Raw genomic sequence first — 19,577 nt, forward strand, 5'->3', positions numbered from 1 at the left:
GCCACACTGCGATCACTTGTTCCGACAGGTTGGCCCGTAGGGTCCGATGTCCAGAGATGCCGAGCGCCCAGACCTCCAGTTGAAGCTGCAACAGCGCAGCCCCTCGGAGGATAAGGATTTCGGTGTCCATGGACATTCCGCTCTTGTTGTGTAATGCAATATGCTGGGATTACTGTTTGGAAATTTGGCGCTGGTATCAGTATTGCAGGTCATGGCTGATGCAGCGGAAGAATGCAAAAGCCTTCCTCTGCACATCGCTCTCCCTTATAATCGAAACTATGTGGCCGGATACCATGGGTTTTCTTACAATGACAGGCTGCAGAATCCCTTTATGCTATAGATTTTGAGGAAAGATTTAACATACACATGCGATATCAGGAGAATAAACACAGATAATAGTCCTCAAAAGTAATGTTCAGGCTCTCTCAGCAACTTCTATTAAAAATCTTCCAGTAAATTTTCCTTTTGTCCTCACCTTCATTCAGTTACAGCTTATCCCATGATACGAGAGAGAGATTTATCTTGAAATTCTCCCTCATTCATGGGTGAAAAGCAGACAGAAAAAACTCATGCAATTCATATTGATAATTTCAAGCATTAACTTAAAAAAAATCCCACACACATTAATAGTTCTGCTGAAAAACACAAGGGCTTCAGAGAGCTGCTTAGATCAAATGTTGAAAATATTGATGGTTCCCAGGGATAACATCTCTCAAAAATCAAAAGAGATGTTGGATATCTTGTATCGCAGCATTAGGACGTTGCAACCATTGCCTTTGAAATGACTCTTCTAAAGAGGCTCCTTAATAATGATATTATAATTAATACTCTCCAATGGTAGCTGATTATTCATCTCACCAGCCCTGGGCAGTAGCACTGAGGCATAGAGATGATCACAATTAGAAGCCAGGAATTCCCAGCACACGCACACACATACACACACACACAAATACACACACACACACCTCTTGTTTTTGAAGCCTTAAAGTGTCAGGGTCTTTGCTGTGCAGACCCCAGATCTCTGGCCCTTGGTTTCTAGAGGATCTTCAACACACAACTGCCTACATCTTCAATAAGTGACCTGTGATTTTTGGGGTGCCTCGGGATTTGGTGCCCAACTTGACACACCCTGAAGGATCCAGGAAATACTAAGCACCTGCCCTCTGGGAGTCAGGCCTCAATCTGGGCACCCAGAATCACTGCTCGCTTTTGACAACAAAAGCCTAAAAGTAAGTTAGCCACTTCTCGCCTCCAGCTGGCCTTGTTTATACTCAAATACAGGAAGGAGCAGGACAGCAGGAGAGCCAGAGTGCCAGCAGCAGCAGTAATGGCAGCTACTCCAAGAGGTTTTATACTTTACACAGCTCCTTGCTATTCCTTCTGCTGTCTGACAACATCCAGTTACAGAATCGGGCTCTGATTCAGATCACGTCCACTGCCACCCCCAGGATGCCAGTGTCAGTCAGTGAGAGCAGAGTCACCTCCCAAGCCCTGCCACGCCGCGTGAATTCCACTGCTCCTTCCTTGAGCGGTGCTGACTCTGAAGCAGGGAGCTGAGTGACGAGGAGGTAAGTTATGTCACTAAACGATGCTTCCTGCCCAAAGGCCAAGGCTTGCAAAGGGGATGATGCACAAGGTCAGATGTTCAGTGTAGCAAACCCTTTAATTAAAACTTTCCTAATGTTCCAAATTATCCCACCACTTCCTCCTAGCCGGAGGTGTTTGACTGCACAGCAGCAATCACAAAAGACAGCTCTTCATTAGCTGCCCTTTTAAAAAACACAGTTTATCTTCTGCTCAGTATCACCTTGATCCGTGGATATTTCTAAACCTTACCAGTTCTGGCATGCATGTGCGTGTTGGTGCTGACCCGCAGGTGATCATCTGAATAAAGCTTGTTAAAATGAGGAGGAGCCATCAGCAATAACGGCCCGGAGATTTTAACTGTGATAAAAGTCTGCCAGCTGGTGAGGCCACTCACACAGTGTGAACAGTGCCAGAAATCTCTTTTGGGGATTACAAATATATTCACGTCTGCCCCCAACTCATTGTGGGCCCATCCTTAGCACATGCTTGAATGCTTTGGAGAAGTGGGACACCTCTGTGCACAGGGCCAGCTCATACCTCTGCCCCAGCTAAGCCCCACTTAGAGTTTATAGGTCTCATGCTGGGACTCAGACCAGGGTTATATTTCAAAAACTTCTAAAAGCAGAGTTAAAAAAATTTAAAATGTCACCCCAAGCCAGGTGGCTCTACTTAAATTCTTGTTGAGAAAACTTCCTGCCAGACTTGGAAAGGATAGATCCTGTTGTTCTTTTACCTCCTTTAGCCAGAGCTTTTGCAATTCCACAACACCTCCTGGGGAAAAGATCAGTGTTTGCCAAGGACCCAATCCTGCTCCCAGTGAAGTCGATGCAAACATCAGGGTGTGAGTGAAGCACCAAGAAGTGATTTGCTGCCTCAGGTTCTGCAAAGCTGCTCTCAGAGTTCACTAGCAGAGCACTTTGAGAGAGGCCACTCAGCACCCTGCGGACTGCCCAGAGAGCCACAGCATAAACTGTCTGTATGTCCAGCCTGAGGGACAGAAGATGCTGGCATCTTGATTTGCTCCAGTCAGCATGGAGCTCCACATGGCTCAAGATGGCACCCAGTGTAATTCATTTCTCTGTTTCCAAAGCTGTCCCTGGTTCCAGTCCCACCATTGTCTTTTTCTTCCATGGGTTTATAAAATGCCATGCAGGGGGGCCCATGGCTAGGTGGGAGATGGTCTCCATAAAAGATTCTCTGGTGGCATCATGTCTTTTTTCTCACTATCCTCAGAACTGGCTTGAGTTACAGCTGGGAGAACGTTGGAAGAAACTATTCACCTGATGAATTATTTGAAGTATGTTGTGACAGTCTCCAGATAATTAGTTCTTATGAGGAGCTCCCAGAACTCTGCTCAGGACTAACCCAAGAACAGGTGCCTATAAAGCTCTTTCCATACTATGGCCCCAAATCCTGCAACCAGACCCACTAGCCCAGACACCTGTACCCCTGGGGGAGGAGTTGACTCACCGCTGGCGCCTCCTCATGGCCGGGCATAGTGTAGCAGCTCCCCCCCCTCCCCTCCCAGGTGTCTCATGCAAACGACTGCTCCGCCTATGCAGTGACCTGCCTCACCCCGTCACTTGGCCCTCTAGCCAGGTCCCTTTAAAGTCTCTCCCCTTCCTGCACAGTCCATGAACAAAAGCAAGGGGAATTCATGCCAATAAGCTGAGTTTGTAAGAAGCGGAGGGGAACGACTCCCTCCTCAGGGTGCACCAGGAGTTAGTCCTCCTTGCCCGCAGTGGTCGTCTGGGACGCTCCTGGCTTCAGCCAGCCCTTTTCTCCGGGACTGAAGGTCTGCTCTGTTCCCTACTCTGCCAACAAATGAGCCGCTCTGCTCCCCTTTTAACTCCCCCCTTGCAGGTGTGGTGGTGCGGGGCTGGCAGAGCCCAGAGCAGCTGCCTAACTCCTTGTTATCCAGTGTGGGGTTTGTATCCCCCATCACGTCCTACAGAGCCCAGCCAAGCACTAGGGTCTCTCTGTGTGGATCTGGCTGCAGGAAGACAGAGTGGGTGTGAAACCATGTGTGTAGGTTGTCTATAAACACTGCTCTTGCTAGCATGGTTTTCCTGGCTAATGTGGACGAGGGACTGTGCACAGTAGGGACTGTGAAATAAATATGATACAAAATAGACTTGTTGACAATCTGGAGGAGGGGCTTTGAGGCATGCTGGGTAGCACAAAAATAATCCAGTCTCCATACCTGTCACCGAAACTGTGCTAGAACATCTCTAGGAAGTTTGCCTTCCGTTTTTAGTCAGTCTGGGTTCTCATGCGCTGGTACAAAGTTGCAATGTTTCCATTTACAAGGGAATGTTTGACTCTAAAACAAACCAAACCATTGGTTTCTTTAGTAAGTTTTCTGAAAATATTTCTCTCAACAATATTAGCTTTTCTAACCCTTCCCTTTTTAAACAAAACCTAAATGTTAGTTCTGACAGTGTCCCTTGCATATTTCTATAACAAGGCAATTATAGGCTATTGTTGTCAATATTATTGTTATTGTTGATGGGTTATTTATTAACGATCCTGCTAGATAAAAGTTTCAAGACATTTACCTGCCTTTTGCTTGCCAGTCCTAACATTAAGCAATTCAAACAACAGGCTAAAAGGCCTCCAGAGAGGCAGCAAGACCACTCCTCAGGATGTTCTATGAAGGTTTATTTTTAAAAAATGACAGATTATTTGGGGGGAGGGTGAGGGGGAAACATCCTCAAACTACAAAATGCCTCATATAGAGGAGCAGATTCTGCTCTCGCTTATCTCTGCATAAATCGGGAGTAACTCTGTTGAAGTCAGTGGTGTTAAATGGGTGCAAAGTTAGGTTGGCAACAGGAAAATCAGGCCGGGACCGTTTGCTTTTAACAAGTTTGCACAAATTACGTTTGGCATCTCCTGGCACTGGGGGTGAGGGCATGGATGCTATTCCCAGCACTGGCCAGAGGGTTCACTTAAGACTCAGCATGTTTGGCATTTCTTGCCCTCCAGTGCAGAGCAACATGCGTAGGTTTTGGTTCTGCACGGTGCTGAATGCTATGTGAGGTGCTGAGCACCTTCTGGGTCTCCTCAGGCCCTTGAGAGGGGAGGGCACGCAGCACCATCAAGGATTGAGCCCATTTTCCAAGCATGCCTCACGGAATTGGGCACCTCTTCCTGTTCCCACCAAAGGTGATGGGAGTTTTGAAAATGACTTCAAAGACTGCAGGATCACACACAGAGCAATCACCTGACAGGCTTTTAGAAAATCCTTTTAATTGGGCACACATCTCAATGGGAAACAATTTAACTGCTACACACTGTTCCTCCATAAGACAAACACTTGCAGAAAGCCCGCAGATTTGTGTGTACCTCCCCATGACTGGGTTTCCCCCCCACCCTTCTTGTTTGTACATAGAGAGCAATCTCAGAGAAAACCCACAGGGAAAGACAAAAGTTTGGAAGATTTCCCCAATCCTCTATTTGGTCTAATAATAATAATAAGCCCAACAGAAAACCCAAATCAATGCTTAATACCTATGTACTCCCATGCTCACTCCTACAGCATTCCTGAGGATCCATTTATTCCCTGCATCACACCAATAATCTTTCCAACTAAGGAAGATTAGAAAGTGCTCCCTTTGCAGCCTTTTATTTCGAGACCTTAATTAGCCAGAAAGGGCAAGGTGGAACAAAATAAGATATGCCCATCCACTCACGTCCTTTGTACTGCATTCCTGCAACTCCCACCCATGCTGGCTTGCAAAAAGGGACTGGAACAGATCCTGGATCAATCACATGCTCTACCACTAGGCCGTCATTAAAGCAGCCAAAGTACTAAGCGGGAGTATTCTTAAGCCTATAGTACAGCTCTGTCTTTGGCCGCCTCGGCATCCTATTTTCCCCAGAGTGGGTCCTAGACTTCGTTTACACAGAGGACATAATATCTCTCTATTTAACATACACATTTGTTATTAACGAACAACTCCCCCCCAGTAATAACACAGCAGCTATTGTGTTGCAAATGATTTCTATTGCTGAAAGTTAAAGTGAGTCAACCTGCAGCAGTATTTTCTATCTAAGGAGACATTACTGACAGCACCTCTTCCCAGGGCTGTCCATTAGCATGAATACTCAGTTTCTAAAAGCACAATAAGCCTTTACGAAGATCATCCTTTCCGTATTGCAAATACAGGTGATGTGATCATTGAAGGACAGCACAACCCGCCACTAGGGGGACATGGTGATTTTAACAGTGTTATTACAGCTGATATTCTACGGAGGACGACATTCTGAGATGTCACTGTACTGATTGTTTCAACAGTCATAGGACCTAACCCAGTCCAGCTGTGCCAACCTCAGGCCTTGAACACCTGGCAGCGATTCTGACATGCCACCACCATTCTCTTTCAAGGCATGAGTTGGCTGGGGCAGCATCAGCATGTGCTAGCAGTGCCACAAGATCTCTGCTGGCAGAGGCTGCACTGGGGACCCCAGGAATCAATGCACTTTTGGAGCTGTGCTAGCTGCCTGCAAGACCTCCTGATGGAAGGAGGCCAGCAACCACTCCTGGGGTCAGCTCTGAAAACCAAAACCCAAAGGTGAATGTATGTAAAACCAAATGTCAAATCACCCTGGTTGGCCATTAGGGAGATGGGAAGAACCAGGAGTGCGTTCTTTCAACCCTGCTAAGCTTTGGTGGTTCTGTTCGGATTCTTGGAACAGCAGCTCCAACAGAAACCAAGGCCCCTTTGTCTTGGGGGTTGTGAATATACAGTCCCTGCCCCAAAGAGCTTCTAGGCTAACTAGCAAGACAGACAAAGGGTGTGAGAAAGGAAGCATGATTATCCCCATTTTAGTGATAGGTCACTGAGGCAGAGAGAGATTAAATTGACATCCCCAAGGTCAGACACAAAGTCTGTGTCAGAGGCTGGAACTGGACTAAATCCAGATCCCAAGTGAGATCTAATGGAACCCAGATGCAAACCACCACTGCAAAACCAAAACACCTTTCCTGCACTGGGAATACTTTAAAAAAAAAAAGGCAAAGAGAGGAAATGGGGTAAAGAAAGGGGCAGTGATGTCACTTTCCTAACAGAAAATCTTCCCTTTTGGATGGTCGGTTCAGTATAACTGCAACTGCAATTTGCACACTTCAGTGCATATGTTTGGGAACTAGAATGGTACTTGGGGACTTGAATGCACTTCACTACAAACTGAGTAACTATAAACTTGTTCCTTTGTAATCACAATGAATAGCAACCTCAATTAAGTTAATGCACCATCTTTTATTATAGTATCTAGTGCACATTACTACTGTGAATGGTACCAATTTTCAAGTCTTTATAGCTCAAGAAATTCTGATCAGCTTTAGCCTTATAGGCCATTGGTTAAGAGTCAAAGGGAGATAAATGCGTCTGGATTTGGAATTATGCTTCTGCATTCTTCTGAGAATTTCAGGGCACGTATGTTATCCAGCAATCTGTATATTTACCTTTCCTTCGGCAAGTGAGCTCCCTTTCACTAATTTTGATATCCCTCTGAGCTCCCTTTGAGAAGGCCCTTTCTTCTCAAACAGTTCCAGATTTGAGATGAGTAAGGGGATCAGATTCTGTCCCTTGCCAATATAAATGGAACAGGCAACATTAAGGAGTCAGTTTCTTGGTCATTAAAATCAAATCTAAACAGGATGACATGGTCTTCGGGCAGTCATCTAGCCAAGCCACTGCTGATCATTCTATATATTAATTTATTAAATGATATAAGAGCTCTTTCTCCCCAGCTCACTGGGGAAAGTAATCTCAGCTTTACTTTTTTTCCTCGATGTGCCCAGCACTTTCAGTGTTCTTCAGATAATGAGCTACTGTAGCTCAGGCTTTTTTGATGAACCTGTAACTCATGAACAATGTGGATTCTCTATTTAGAATCTAGCAATTCAGAGGGCCTTGTCTCCTACCCATCAAAGAGATGATCTGTGGCCATCCACTTCAAAGAGGAGCCAATTATCATGGATTTAGAGGAAATTTGAGACCACACAGCAAACTCCCACTTGCTTTTCAAATGAGGCCTATTTTTTAGGGTGAGGACCTCTAAGGGTTGTCTCGCTGCCTAAATGCTTGAGATCAGACAGTAGTTAATGAACCATGCCAGGGAGAGGTACCCTGTTGCCAGGCAAATCCAAGCAGCTAAAAGAGGCCACCCTGAGTACCCAGAAATAAACCCGTAGGCTGTGTAGGGTAAGAAGCAGCATTTTCAGAAAGCCAGGTCCACAGCTGGAGTGAATCGGCATCGCTCCATTGGGCAACAGAACTATCCTGCTTTACACCTGGTGAGGGTCTGGCTCTAGAAATCTGATACAGGCTTTGTGACACCACCAGCATTTCAACAACCAGATCTTAAAATGGAGTATTTATTGGTGGGTGGGAGCGGGGGTGGATTAGGGTTTTGTGGGGCCCTTGGCCCAGAGCAAGTGGGGGACCCTCCCCATCCCTTCCACCTGCAGTCCCCCGCTCCCGCTGATCGCTTCTGCTGGGGAAATGGGGTCGAGGCACGGAGGCTTGCCCAGCGCCACTCTCCAGGCTAGTGGGGAGTGGGGTTGTGGCACAGAGGCTCGCACCGCTCTGCCCGGCTGCTGGGGAGTGGGGTCGGGGCACGGAGGCTTGCCCAGCGCCACTCTCCTGGCTAGCAGGGAGTGGGGTTGTGGCACGGAGGCTCGCACCGCTCTGCCCGGCTGCTGGGGAGTGGGGTCGGGGCGCAGGGGCTTGCCATGCTCCGCTCTCCAGGCTAGTGGGGAGTGGGGTTGTGGCACGGAGGCTCGCACCGCTCTGCCCGGCTGCTGGGGAGTGGGGTCGGGGCGCAGGGGCTTGCCATGCTCCGCTCTCCAGGCTAGTGGGGTTGTGGCATGGAGGCTCGCACCACTCTGCCCGGCTGCTGAGGAGTGGGGTCGGGGCACAGGGGCTTGCCATGCTCTGCCTGCCTGGTGCTCTGGTTGGACCCCACTCCCCATCTGGAGTGCTGGGCACGTGGAACAGGGCAAGCCCTCGTGCTCCAACCCTGCTCCCCGGCTGGAGCGCTGGGTGGAGCGGAGCAAGCCCCTTCACCCGATCCTGCTTCCCGGCTGGAGTGCCAGGCAAGTGGAACAGGGCAAGCTCCCGTGCCTCCACCCTGCTCCCCGGCAGAAGTGCCGGGCAGGCAGAGCAGGTCCAGGCGTGGGGGCGCCCATTTTTACTGCCTGGGCCCCGTTGGCCCAGTGGCTAATCCACCACTGGGGGGCAGGATACTCAGGTAAGCTAGGAAACCTGTTTGGACACAGATAACTCTGCCAGCCTAGCAGAGTGGTAGACACCCCAACTGGCAAGTCCAGACCAGTCCTTAGACATAGTGCCACGTTTGCCTGACTATTATAGCAGTTTTGACACTATTTCATACTAGTCTCAACTGCATGAAATTACAAATGGACCTGATCAGGCTCACCCTCACACCAGGGTAAACCAGGAGTAATTCTACCGAAGGCCATGGAGCTATATTGGTGTGAAGCTGGTGTAGGTGATGCCAGAATCAAATCTCTACTCTTCTGCAGAATTTGGGAAACATTTTGGCATCTGGATCAAGGAAGGGGCCTTGTTTTTGAAAATATTCCTTCTGCTCCCTCTATTTTTGTGAATGAAGATTATTAAAGCTTCATTCATTGAACTGGGATTGGTGAAAAATTAAATAAACCCAATGGAGGTACTGGGAGCAAAAATCGGTATATCTCCAAAACGTAGCCCATCTAAATGATCTGCTGAGTCTATGATCCAAGCCTGGAGATTTGTCAGCATTATGTTATGGATGCTCACTGTGGCATTGCCTGACTAACCTGGCTCGGCGGGAGAATCTAATACTTCCTCTCTCTCAGGACTAGTAACAAGTGGTAAATTAATCCAACCCAAAAAAGAGATGTTTGTCTCCTCAAACCTCGTGTCCTGGGGACAGGGCTCTCGGCACATGCTACAAGCCTTAGAAGGATTGCTATGGCTTCTACGGTATCTCTGACTCAAGAGAGGAATATGTCTTGTCATATGTCTGTCTCCAGTCGTTACTTCAGCTGAAAGTGTGATTGCTAGTGGTTAGAGAGGGGACTGGACTTCAGGACTCCTGGTTCCTGTTCACTGCCCAACAATCCAGGCAAGACTCAACCTCAGTGGACCCCAGTTTCTCTATCTGTAAAATAAGGTTAATAATCATAAAACCAGGGAATGATAGGGCTGGAAGGGACCTCAAGAGGTCCTCTAGTCCAGCCCCCCATGCTGAGGGAGGACTAAGTATATTTACGTCCTTCTAGGATTTTGCAAGACTTACTTAACGTTTCTAAAGTGCTCTGAGCACCTTAGATGAAAGCTGCTACTGTATCCGAGTGCAAAGCAGTATCAGGATTGTGTTTCTTGCCTTAACACACTGATTCTAGTATTACTGTGCTGCCAGCAATATCACGCTTGGACCCTGGACAGACTCCACTCTGTCCCTAGGTATGTCCGAGAGCAGCATGCTCCCTTTCAGAATTATATGAACCTGCCCGTGGGCTAATCCAACCATCACTGAAGTAAATGGGAAAACCCCCCTTGACTTCCATGCTACTTGGATCAGGCCCTTGGTCTGGCTAATGCTGGCTGCAGCTTGCCCTTGGGTTTCTAATGACTCTTTTCTGAAGTGTACTTTGAAAAAGCAATTATCGCCTTGCCATTAAGGCTCTCCCCTCTGCATGGCCAGATCACTTGATAGGAGTCTCTGTAAATAACCTTCAAACAATAGATCCCCGTCTTGTTTACTGAACATTTCTGAACTCGACAGTAATGCATCCAGATGTCATCTGTGCATACTGTAGGCCTAACTATTTCTGGAAACACACCAAGGGCAAGTTGGATAATGTCAGATATTGTCGTAGAGAGAGCGTGACCAGATTCCGTCTCCTTGATAAAAGCTGTGGAGCAGAGAAGGAAGCCGGTGCTCGTAACAAGGAGGAAGAGCCGCTTACACAATCCTGTGCTGACCAAATGCATCACCATATCATTCCAGCTTAGAAGCTGTCTGTACATCTCTAGTCTGATTGTAGGAATGTACACAAGGGATCCACTCTCCATCTTGGAAGCAATCGGTATGTTACCAAGCAAACAAAGATGCTGATCCAGCTGGAAAGGGCTCGGCAGGTTCTGCTGACGCTCTGTTGCAGGGCACTCGTTATCCAGCTGCAGATAAGGAAAGAGGGGGTGGCACTGCAGAGAGAGGCCCATGAGCTGAGCAGCCCTCAGGGAGGAACCATGGGAACAGGCAGGCCTGGGGGAAAAAAATAGGCTAATTCTGTGGTGTTTCATTTCGGAATGAAACCAAACCCAAGGAAGGGGATAAGTTCTGCCCCCCACAATTTGCATGGTCTGTTTGGAGTTGGGTGGGGGGAAACCGCCTGTTCATACACACAGAACAGGATAGAGAAAAAACCCCAGAAAACCATTCAAAATAAAAACTCTGAAAAGCAAGAGAAAACGGCATCGGCTCCAAGAGAGTAAATAAACAGCTTCCCCCTCAGCCTGAGTCATCCTTCTTCTTCCTTCATGTTATTCACTCTTTACAGAGAGGATGATTCGATGCCCCTCTGAGAGGAACTGCAGGCCAAAAAGCCCACGTAACATGCTGAGAAATGGAGGAAGTAGTAGTATGCGATACCATGACCCTAACCAGACAACAGTCCCCTAGGAGCGCAGGGGAAGGGCTGCCAATTACACAGAGCTTTACACCAACTCAAGTAAGAAAATAGCATGCACAAAAATGTAGGAAGGTGGGAAGCAAAATCCAACTGACTTTTACTCCCAAGCACAACAATCCCAGCCCAAACACAAAGCCTGCTAAAAGCCTAGAAACTGTGATGTACTGAAAACTGTGTCATAATTGCAGGCTGTCACTTTAATTTGTAAAGGGGCTTTCTGGTCCTGCGTGCATGCTAGGGGGCTCTGTAGGGAAGCCTGTGATCAGAATCTGTCTGGAGACAGCCAGCCTAGAGTAAGATGGAGGGAGTTGTACACTCGCTGTATTAGGGAGCAGCCTGCATTGTCTCTCTTTGGTTTTAGGTTCGTGTGTGTTATTGTTCTGCATTTTAAGAAATAACGTAGTGTTAGGTTGCAGCCTTCTAGGAAAAGTATTTGTTTTTATCTGTGTTTGTATGCCAGGAACATAACAGACTCAAGCAACATTTACCTGAACTTGTTTTCTTTACCTCTGTCTGGAAGCTGCCTTCTCAGTACTGAAGCTCTAAGTAGCTAAGAAGAGACTCGTAACAAGGAGCCACAGCTCCAAAAAAACCCACAGTAAAGTCCTAATGAGGAGCAACCAATGTATCAGTAAAAGAGATGAGAACACTGGGCCCTCTCACTAGAAAAAAAAATCCCAGCCAGCCAGGCTGCACACGGTCTTTCGGACCTTGCTGAACAACGCAGCAGCTCAGCAATAGGTAAAGTGCTGTCAGGCATCACTTTCAGTTTGGTGGGTCTTGCGGGGCTGTGTGGATTAGCCTCTGTGATCTCTAGATGGCCCCTTCTCCAGCACGTGGCCCTAATCATATATTGTCTTCTTGAGGAGCCTGCCCTCATGATTCTGACAAGAGACACCTCTTGCACTCCAGTGGACTCTCTCTTTAGTACTGCATGTCACCCAGCCCCTGGTCATCACCTTGATAACTGTCTGGTCTGCTAGAAATATTTAACCTTCCTAATGGCCAGAAGGAGAAGCTAGTGGGCCTGGAACCAGTATTGGCTGGTCATTTTCTCACTAAACCCTTCAGGGAGCAAGGGGGTGGGGCAAGATTTTTGGGGGTCCTGATGTCTCTCAGTCTTCTCAGGCAACCTGATGACTTCTGTGCTCTTGCAGTGATTCCATGGCCTTAGTGGTTCCTGTGGCCTGCTTGTAAGTTCCTTATCTTCAGAACTTCTACAGCACAGGCTCTGCAAGATAGGTTTTCCTGCTCTGCCCTGTCCAACGTACCTCAGTCTCGATCTGGACAGACCACCCCATACTGTGTGGACGAGAGTTTGGTCTACAGGAATCACTGAATCCCGGGTCTCTCTGCTGAGGTGTATTGCTTTAATACATTGTTTCCCCTCAGTCAGGGGGTAAAGACATACCACGCTTATCTGCCGGGGGAGGGGGGGAGAGTAATAAACAAGGAAATAGAAGAAAAGGCGAGCAAAATACATGCCACATACTGATCTCATAACCCCTCCCCCGCCGCCCATCCTTAAAAGTTGCATCTTTAAAAACCAAATCTCCCAAGGCACCAGCCACCTACATGCCATTATCCATGACACTCTTACGAGGGTATGGCACAACGTAGCAAATCATGGCTATTTATCTATAGGACATTGTTACCTGTCAGCAATTTATAGCCAAATGCGAAGACCGGCATTTGATTCCGTGCTCAGTTTTGTCGGGGTGACTTCTATTAAACTGAAGTCAGCGGCAAAACTGCCTCATGGAGGCAGGATGGGACCTTAAGTATTTAGGGTAAAATTTTCAGAAGTGCCCAAGGGCCAGATATAGAAAGGTATTTAGGTGCCTGGTGGAATTTACAAAGCACCTAAGCAGGTTAGGTATAGATGCTTTTGTACATCCCACTGAGTGCCTATCTGCATCTTTAGGCACACAGACACCTTTGAAAATCTGACCCAGGTTATTAGGAGCCTAAGTCACACTGAAAGTCAGAGTCACTTTGAAAAATGTTACTCTGTCTGTAAACGCCTTAGGGTAGAGACCTTGGGCTAGATTCTGGCCTCAGATCCACTGGACTTTTGGATGGAGGGTTGCAATTGACTTGGAAAGGGAACAGGATTGGACCCAATGACAGGAATGATTCAAAATGCTTAAATTAAATGCCAACATGAACCAAAATGAAGCCGAGTTAATAATCACAGCAGCTGTTAACTTTTGGACATGAGTAGGCAACACACTCAGGAAACAGTTTTATTAATACTCTGAATTCATGGCTGAGAAAACACAAAGAGACAAGTGCATTGTTGTTGTTTCCCTTTTTTTCCTCAAAAATCAGCTGAGATATAAAGTGATTGCTTTGTGAACGGGATCACTCTATATCCAACCTATCAGTCCTCATCCGCAAAGGAAACCTGCACAACACTTTCAAAGGACAAGCCGGGCAGCTTAAACACATAACTTTGCTAGACACTGAAAAATCCTGGTATTAATAAAGACACTGGAATCATGCCTTATTAAAACAATCTGTAACCCTCTAACCCCCTTTTTGTCCTCTGACTACAGGGGTGTTAATGGGCCGCTTCACCTTGGATGGTCCCTTAGAATGTGTGTTAACTACTTATGCTAAACTATCCGTTTCTCCTCTGTTTAGCTGTGACACTGCTTTCCCAAACCTGTAGAAGAGTTCTGTGTAGCTCAAAAGTGTGTCTGGGTTACTAACAGAACTTGGTTGAATAAAAGATATTACCTCACCCACCTGGTCTGTCTCAGTTAAAGCATGCTTAGAAAAGACGGATTCTTGATCTATCACCTTTCTTGCATCCAGCTCTGTATTTCTCTGTCATATTAGACTTATGTCTCTTGCTTGCAGTTCTCTGACCTGTTTCTCCACTGAGGAGCAGTGAGGTTTGTTTAGCTTAATATCTTGGGATTTGGGACAATCTATAGAAAACCATGTGAATGCAACTGAGAGTTTCCCCAGGCATACAGAGATGGAGCTCTATCTGGGGACAAATCCTTTGCCTGAGTGGGTGGTTCCTACTGGAGTGCCCTGGCAGATCACTGTCCGGAGAGTGAGAAAAAATCAACTTCAGATCCACTCTGACTCCTGCAGCTGTCACTAAAGAGCATGAGGGGGGAGAGCTAGTCCTGGAGCAGCTAATAATGGGCCCTGTGTACTTACATAGCGGGTTTCCCTCCCACCATCCTGAGAGTCGATTTAACGACCTTGCATTTTAAGACTCAAAATACAGACACTGACCAGTGTCAGTACAACAAAAACCACTTTGAGTTTCCCGATTTTTTAATTCATTCAGATCTTGGGGGTGGGATGGGGGAGGATTCACCAGTTTCCTTGACACGGGCTAAGCAGGCAGGATAGCAGATAGCGTACAATCCTCTCTCCCTTGTCCCTGTTCAATCCATGCAACACCTGGGGATTCCCTTTGCCAAACTCCCTGCTGTTCACAACTATACTGCAACAAGGGCTAGAATCTCTCCACTACCATCCTTGCACCTACTCCATCAAGCCTTGTGGATTAGCTGTCAAATCGAAAGGAGTCCACAGAAGCAGCATCACTCCCTCCACTGGCATTAGAGCTGTTTAAAAGAGGAGGGAGCAAACCCAGTTTTGGATGGAGGAAGAGATGTGGGGGGAGGGCTCGAGGGTGGGGGCCAGAGAATGAGAAGTGGTATGGAAAGAAGAGCAATGGCAAAGGACCACACATAGGATGATGTGTGGATAGGGGTGGAGAGAGAAGGACACCCAAACTGAACAGATGCTTTGGTTGCAAATCAAAGAGCCTTTGCAATTTCACGCCCCCCCCCCCTTTCCACCCCCTCCAAACTCTTACCTTTCAACACTGGAATTGTGCCTTGAGCTCTGTCAGGTGAGGACCTCCTTTCGCAAAGCCTCCAGCTTCGAGAGCATCAATGCAACCACCAAATAACTAGAAAACAAAACAACCTCACTGCACACGAGTCGTCCCGAAGACGGTGGTTTTAAATTGGGGGCGGGGGGGGGCACGCTCGCTCGCTCTCCGCCCAGGCGCTGCTAGCAGCAGCAGGTCCTGCCAATCAAAGCAAGGCCATGGTGGCTATGGAGCATGGGGTCCTCCTCCACCTCCTACAAAGTTCAGTGGGGAGCGCGCCAGGGGCTGCATGAAAAAAAAAAAACGCGTGTAAAAAAAAACACAACCCGCCCCGAACAAACAGCAGCGGAGGAGCCGGAGCCGGAGCTGGAGAAGGCGCTGCTGCGGCTGCTGCTCCCCGTGGTGCTGATGCTGAGGAGAAGGAGGAGGATGCTCCCCGTGGTGCTGAGGCTGAGGATGTCCGCTGCCGCCTGAGCGCTAGTCCCGGGCATGGAGCGCAGAGCTGCAGGCGCGCGCGGGCGCGGCTCCCGGATGGCGCGCGCCAGCCGCGTCCCGGGGCGGGGGGGAGAACAAGGCGCACGCGCTGGGGGGCTGCAAGCGCGGGGTAGCTGGATTAAGGGGAGGGGCAGCCCGGTGTGCTCCGGCGCCCCTCCCCCTGTGCAAAGGGAGCCGCAGGAGCCCCTAGCTCCAAGGACGGTGCTGGCTTGTGCTAATTGCAAGGGGGAGAGTTTGGGGGGGGTGTTAGGGAAATTGCCCCCCCAAAGACCCTCAGTAGTTGCCCTGCCCCAGGGATGCTGTCTCCCGAGCCCCCCTCCCGGCTCGCCACAGCTTGCTAAATAACAGACTGGCAGTGCTCTGCAGTGCAACAGACCTGCCTGGCTCTGAAGCACCTTTAGGTGGCTTCTCCTCTCCCCTCCATTCTGCAGCTTGGAGATCTTCTCTTTGGGTGGCTTTTCACTTTGCCCTGCCCCACCCCCCGCTCCGGCACAGCTACCCCCACACCTCTGGGGGGGGCTTGAACCCCCATGCAACTGCAGCTTTGAGAGCTGCCCCTCCTTAGGGAATTCACAAGGCACTGGGTAGTTCGGCCCCACACCCCATGGCCCTGAAGAAGTGGAGGGGCCTGGACTCTGGTGTTAGCTCCCACGGCCACTAGATTGCCTGATCTGCCTTTGCTCAAGGTGCACTTCACCTGCAATGCTGCTCTCAGAAGTGATTGTTAAAATAGCCTCTTCAGATTTAACAGACCCACTCCCTGTGTGAATTCACTCAAAGGGGCTATTGGAGTTACTCTGGATTTACCCCAGTGTAACTGAGGCATTGTCTACACACAAAAGTGTTACTACTTCAACTAAACCAAATCGTGAAAGTGTTACAACCCCATGAGTGTGTGTGAATTTATAGTGGTACAAAGGTGCTTATACTGGTATAACTAGTCCCATATGGAAAAGGGAATAAGCTTATAACACATCTTTATACCAGAATAACCGCGTCCACGCTAGGGGTTGTACTGGTATAATTATTTCAGGAAGAAAATTACACTATGGTACAAAATTTTGTGCGGACCAGGCTTAAGAATAGAATTGGGCCTGTTTCAAATTGGTCATTAAAGTTCCTTTGTGCTTAGGGCTCTTATTAGCCCTGCTCGGCCAGCACCACTAGAGGAAAAGGAACTGGATTCCATTCCTTCTTGTCCATCAGCAGAATCACTGACTAATTACAGGGCCCGTTCACTTGGACCTTTACAAATCCAGTGAAGTCAACAAGGACAGAATGTGAAGACGCTTGTGTCACCGAAGACACAATTTGGCCTGCGGATCCTTCATTACTGATAATGTGAAAGGAAGAATCCAGCTTGAATCTCATCTCCCAGACTGAGTTTGCAAGGCTGGCAGTTCGGAAGATCAACATTTTTTACTTAAAAACCAAGATCTTTTTTACCATAGAACTCCACAGTGCTATTCAGACAGTGGGTAGTTCAGATTTTAAATTGCTACGTCAAATGCAGTTTATCATGAACTGTGTTTTTGGAAACGGTTCAGTGAAATTTATTTCTCTGCCACAGAACGAAGTTTCTTTCCCTTTCCTAACATGGTGAGAATTTCCTGCTATACTCTCTCAATCTGTGCTACAACCATGACCCACCGCTCTTTAAAACACACATTCCTATTGCTCAGCTGCCTGTTAGCAGGGGGGACAATGTTCTCCCTTTAAACGTCAAGTGCAAGACTTGTCCTTGGTTTTCAGTTCCACAGGCAATTAAACCACACTTTCCCCCTGCCCCACTCTTCCTGTAATTAACTCCCCATATCTCTGTTCCAGTGACCTCCCTCTCTAGCCACCTGCAATCTGTGGTTACATCCGTCCTTTGCAGCTCTCTGGTGCTCAATGGTTGGATCACGATGGGATAAGAACTAAGCACATACTATGCAACATTAGCAATGATGACTCACAAAGCTTGATTAGTGTAAAGATTGTTGTGGCATCTGAAAGCTCTGGCTCTAAAGAACTGTAGCCGGGCATAGCAGCCTCCAGGCAAAAACTTACAATTTCAAGTTGCTCTTATTTAGTATTTCTATTAGAAATACACTCAGAGATCCCGGTCACGACTGGGGCCCCACTGTGCCAGGTGAGGGGCAAACAGGAGCACACATGATCTTTGCGCTCCCCCCCAAAAGATTGCAATATAAGAAAGCACAATCTACAGCCGTTTTCCCGAAGTACTCCAGTAGGCCACTGTGATTCTGACCCTCTTTCTGTGAGGTGCGCAGTGCCTTCCACTCCCACTGGGAACGGAGGCTGCTCAGCATTACTCAGGAGGCACTGCCAACCTTGCCTAGTCATAACCTTTGTCATAAAAACCAATTGCCAAGTCACCTTGATGGCTTGAAAATCATCCAAGTGCTTGAGCTGGAAGGCGCCCTACTGAAGGCCAGTGGCATCCTCCAGGATTGTTTTAATTATCCTTGAAAAATGAGTGGGTTTGGTCTTGAGTATGTCCACTGATGACAATTCTTGACTTTTCTTTAGCAAGCTTGAATTTCCATTGCCTGGACTATTCTTACAGCTGCCGTTATTCCTCATATTTAAGTTAATTTTTCCCCCGCTGGAGTTTTAAGCCCATTACTTCTCGTTCTGTCCTTGTTGACTAACGAGAGTAATTGGCCCCTGTCCTGTTTATAGCACATCCTCTCTTTTAAGATGGTAACACTTACAGTTCACTTTTTAATCTTCAGAGAGGGGAACAGTTGCATTTATTTAATTACTCCCTAAATAAACTAATTACTGCCGGAAATTTCAGCACACTTTGCACACAGTTCAAATGCAAAGATTTGCAGTATAGCCCATCTCTTTTGTTGACAAGAAGTGAAAGAACCAAGCAGGAAATAGCCAATTTGTACTGGAAGAGTCCATATGTGATTTGTTTTATTGATGTTATTGGCTTATATTGAAGTTACTACAGCATGGTTACTTATCAATTTCATTTGACGTTTGCTTGGACTCAGGCTAATGTATGCAAAGAATACTGAAACATCAGGCCAAGAAAAAATGATCTTGGCTCTTTTTTACTTGGCTGGGTCAAATGTCATTGCTGAGTCATTTCTCACTGCAGCTTGTTTCAGATATGGGAAAAGTTCTCGGTTGGGGCCATTCATTTTGATTTAGAGTGTTGTAGTCTAGTATAAAATCCAAACAGCTTCTTTGCTTCCTGAACTGCTTTTTTAAAAGCAGTTCTCCAGTGAGCTGAGTACAGGACTGGTAGCAAGGGCCACCTGGGTTATAGCACTGGTTTGGATAGGGATTGCTTGGGTAGCCTTGAGCAAGCACCATCTTTCTGTGTCTCAGTGTCTCCACCTGTAAGACTGGGCGATTGATACTCACCCCATTGTATAGGGATGCTGTGAGGATCAGTTAACTGTTGAGATGAGTTCCTGTCTGCATCCTGTAGAACTTGCCATACCAGTATTGCCCTGGCCTCTTCGTTTGTCATTCAGTGTTAAACACATTCTAAGACAATATGCATTTCCTCACCTTTTGGGGGAGAAGCCAGACTTTAAGGCACCTGCTCCCCTACATGGTGTTAACTTCGCTTGTGCCAATCAGAAACAAACACAACAGGTTTTGGGCCTCGTCCCCTGTGACACTTCTATGATGTCATTGTGGGTACTTTATGGCCTGCCTGCCATATGCAGGCAGGGAGAGGAGAAAGAAAAACTAATCCTATGTATACCCGTGTATCCTGTGTATACCCGTGTATCCTGTGTATGCCCGTAACCGAGCCTGATCACCTCGAAGCCTCTCTCTCAGCTCACGTGTTTCAAACAGAGCTTCTACGTTTGCCGGTTGTTATGCGTTGGTTTGTATTTGTAAGTATCAGTTATTACTAAATGCTGCATCTTTGTTTATAAA

At 47.5% G+C, this 19,577-nt stretch overlaps 1 protein-coding gene across 4 annotated transcripts in view; it reads right to left on the reverse strand.

Moving 5' to 3' along the window:
* FAM163B (family with sequence similarity 163 member B) overlaps positions 1-19,218 on the reverse strand; it is a 63,408-nt gene extending 44,190 nt beyond the window's left edge. For 2 of the 4 annotated variants that reach the window (XM_039507083.1, XM_039507082.1), the window contains exons 1-2: positions 15,150-15,290; positions 3,791-3,910 (exon numbers count right to left, since the gene is read on the reverse strand). The gene's annotated coding sequence lies outside the window, so the exon portion shown is untranslated. Of the gene's footprint in view, positions 1-3,790; positions 3,911-15,149; positions 15,292-19,199 lie in introns of those variants that run through there. The other 2 variants (XM_039507084.1, XM_039507085.1) reach the window with 2 other exon arrangements.
* Between the last annotated feature and the right edge of the window lie 359 nt (positions 19,219-19,577).

The sequence above is a fragment of the Mauremys reevesii genome, linkage group 19 (genome assembly GCF_016161935.1).
Source record: "Mauremys reevesii isolate NIE-2019 linkage group 19, ASM1616193v1, whole genome shotgun sequence".
NCBI lineage: Eukaryota > Metazoa > Chordata > Testudines > Geoemydidae > Mauremys > Mauremys reevesii.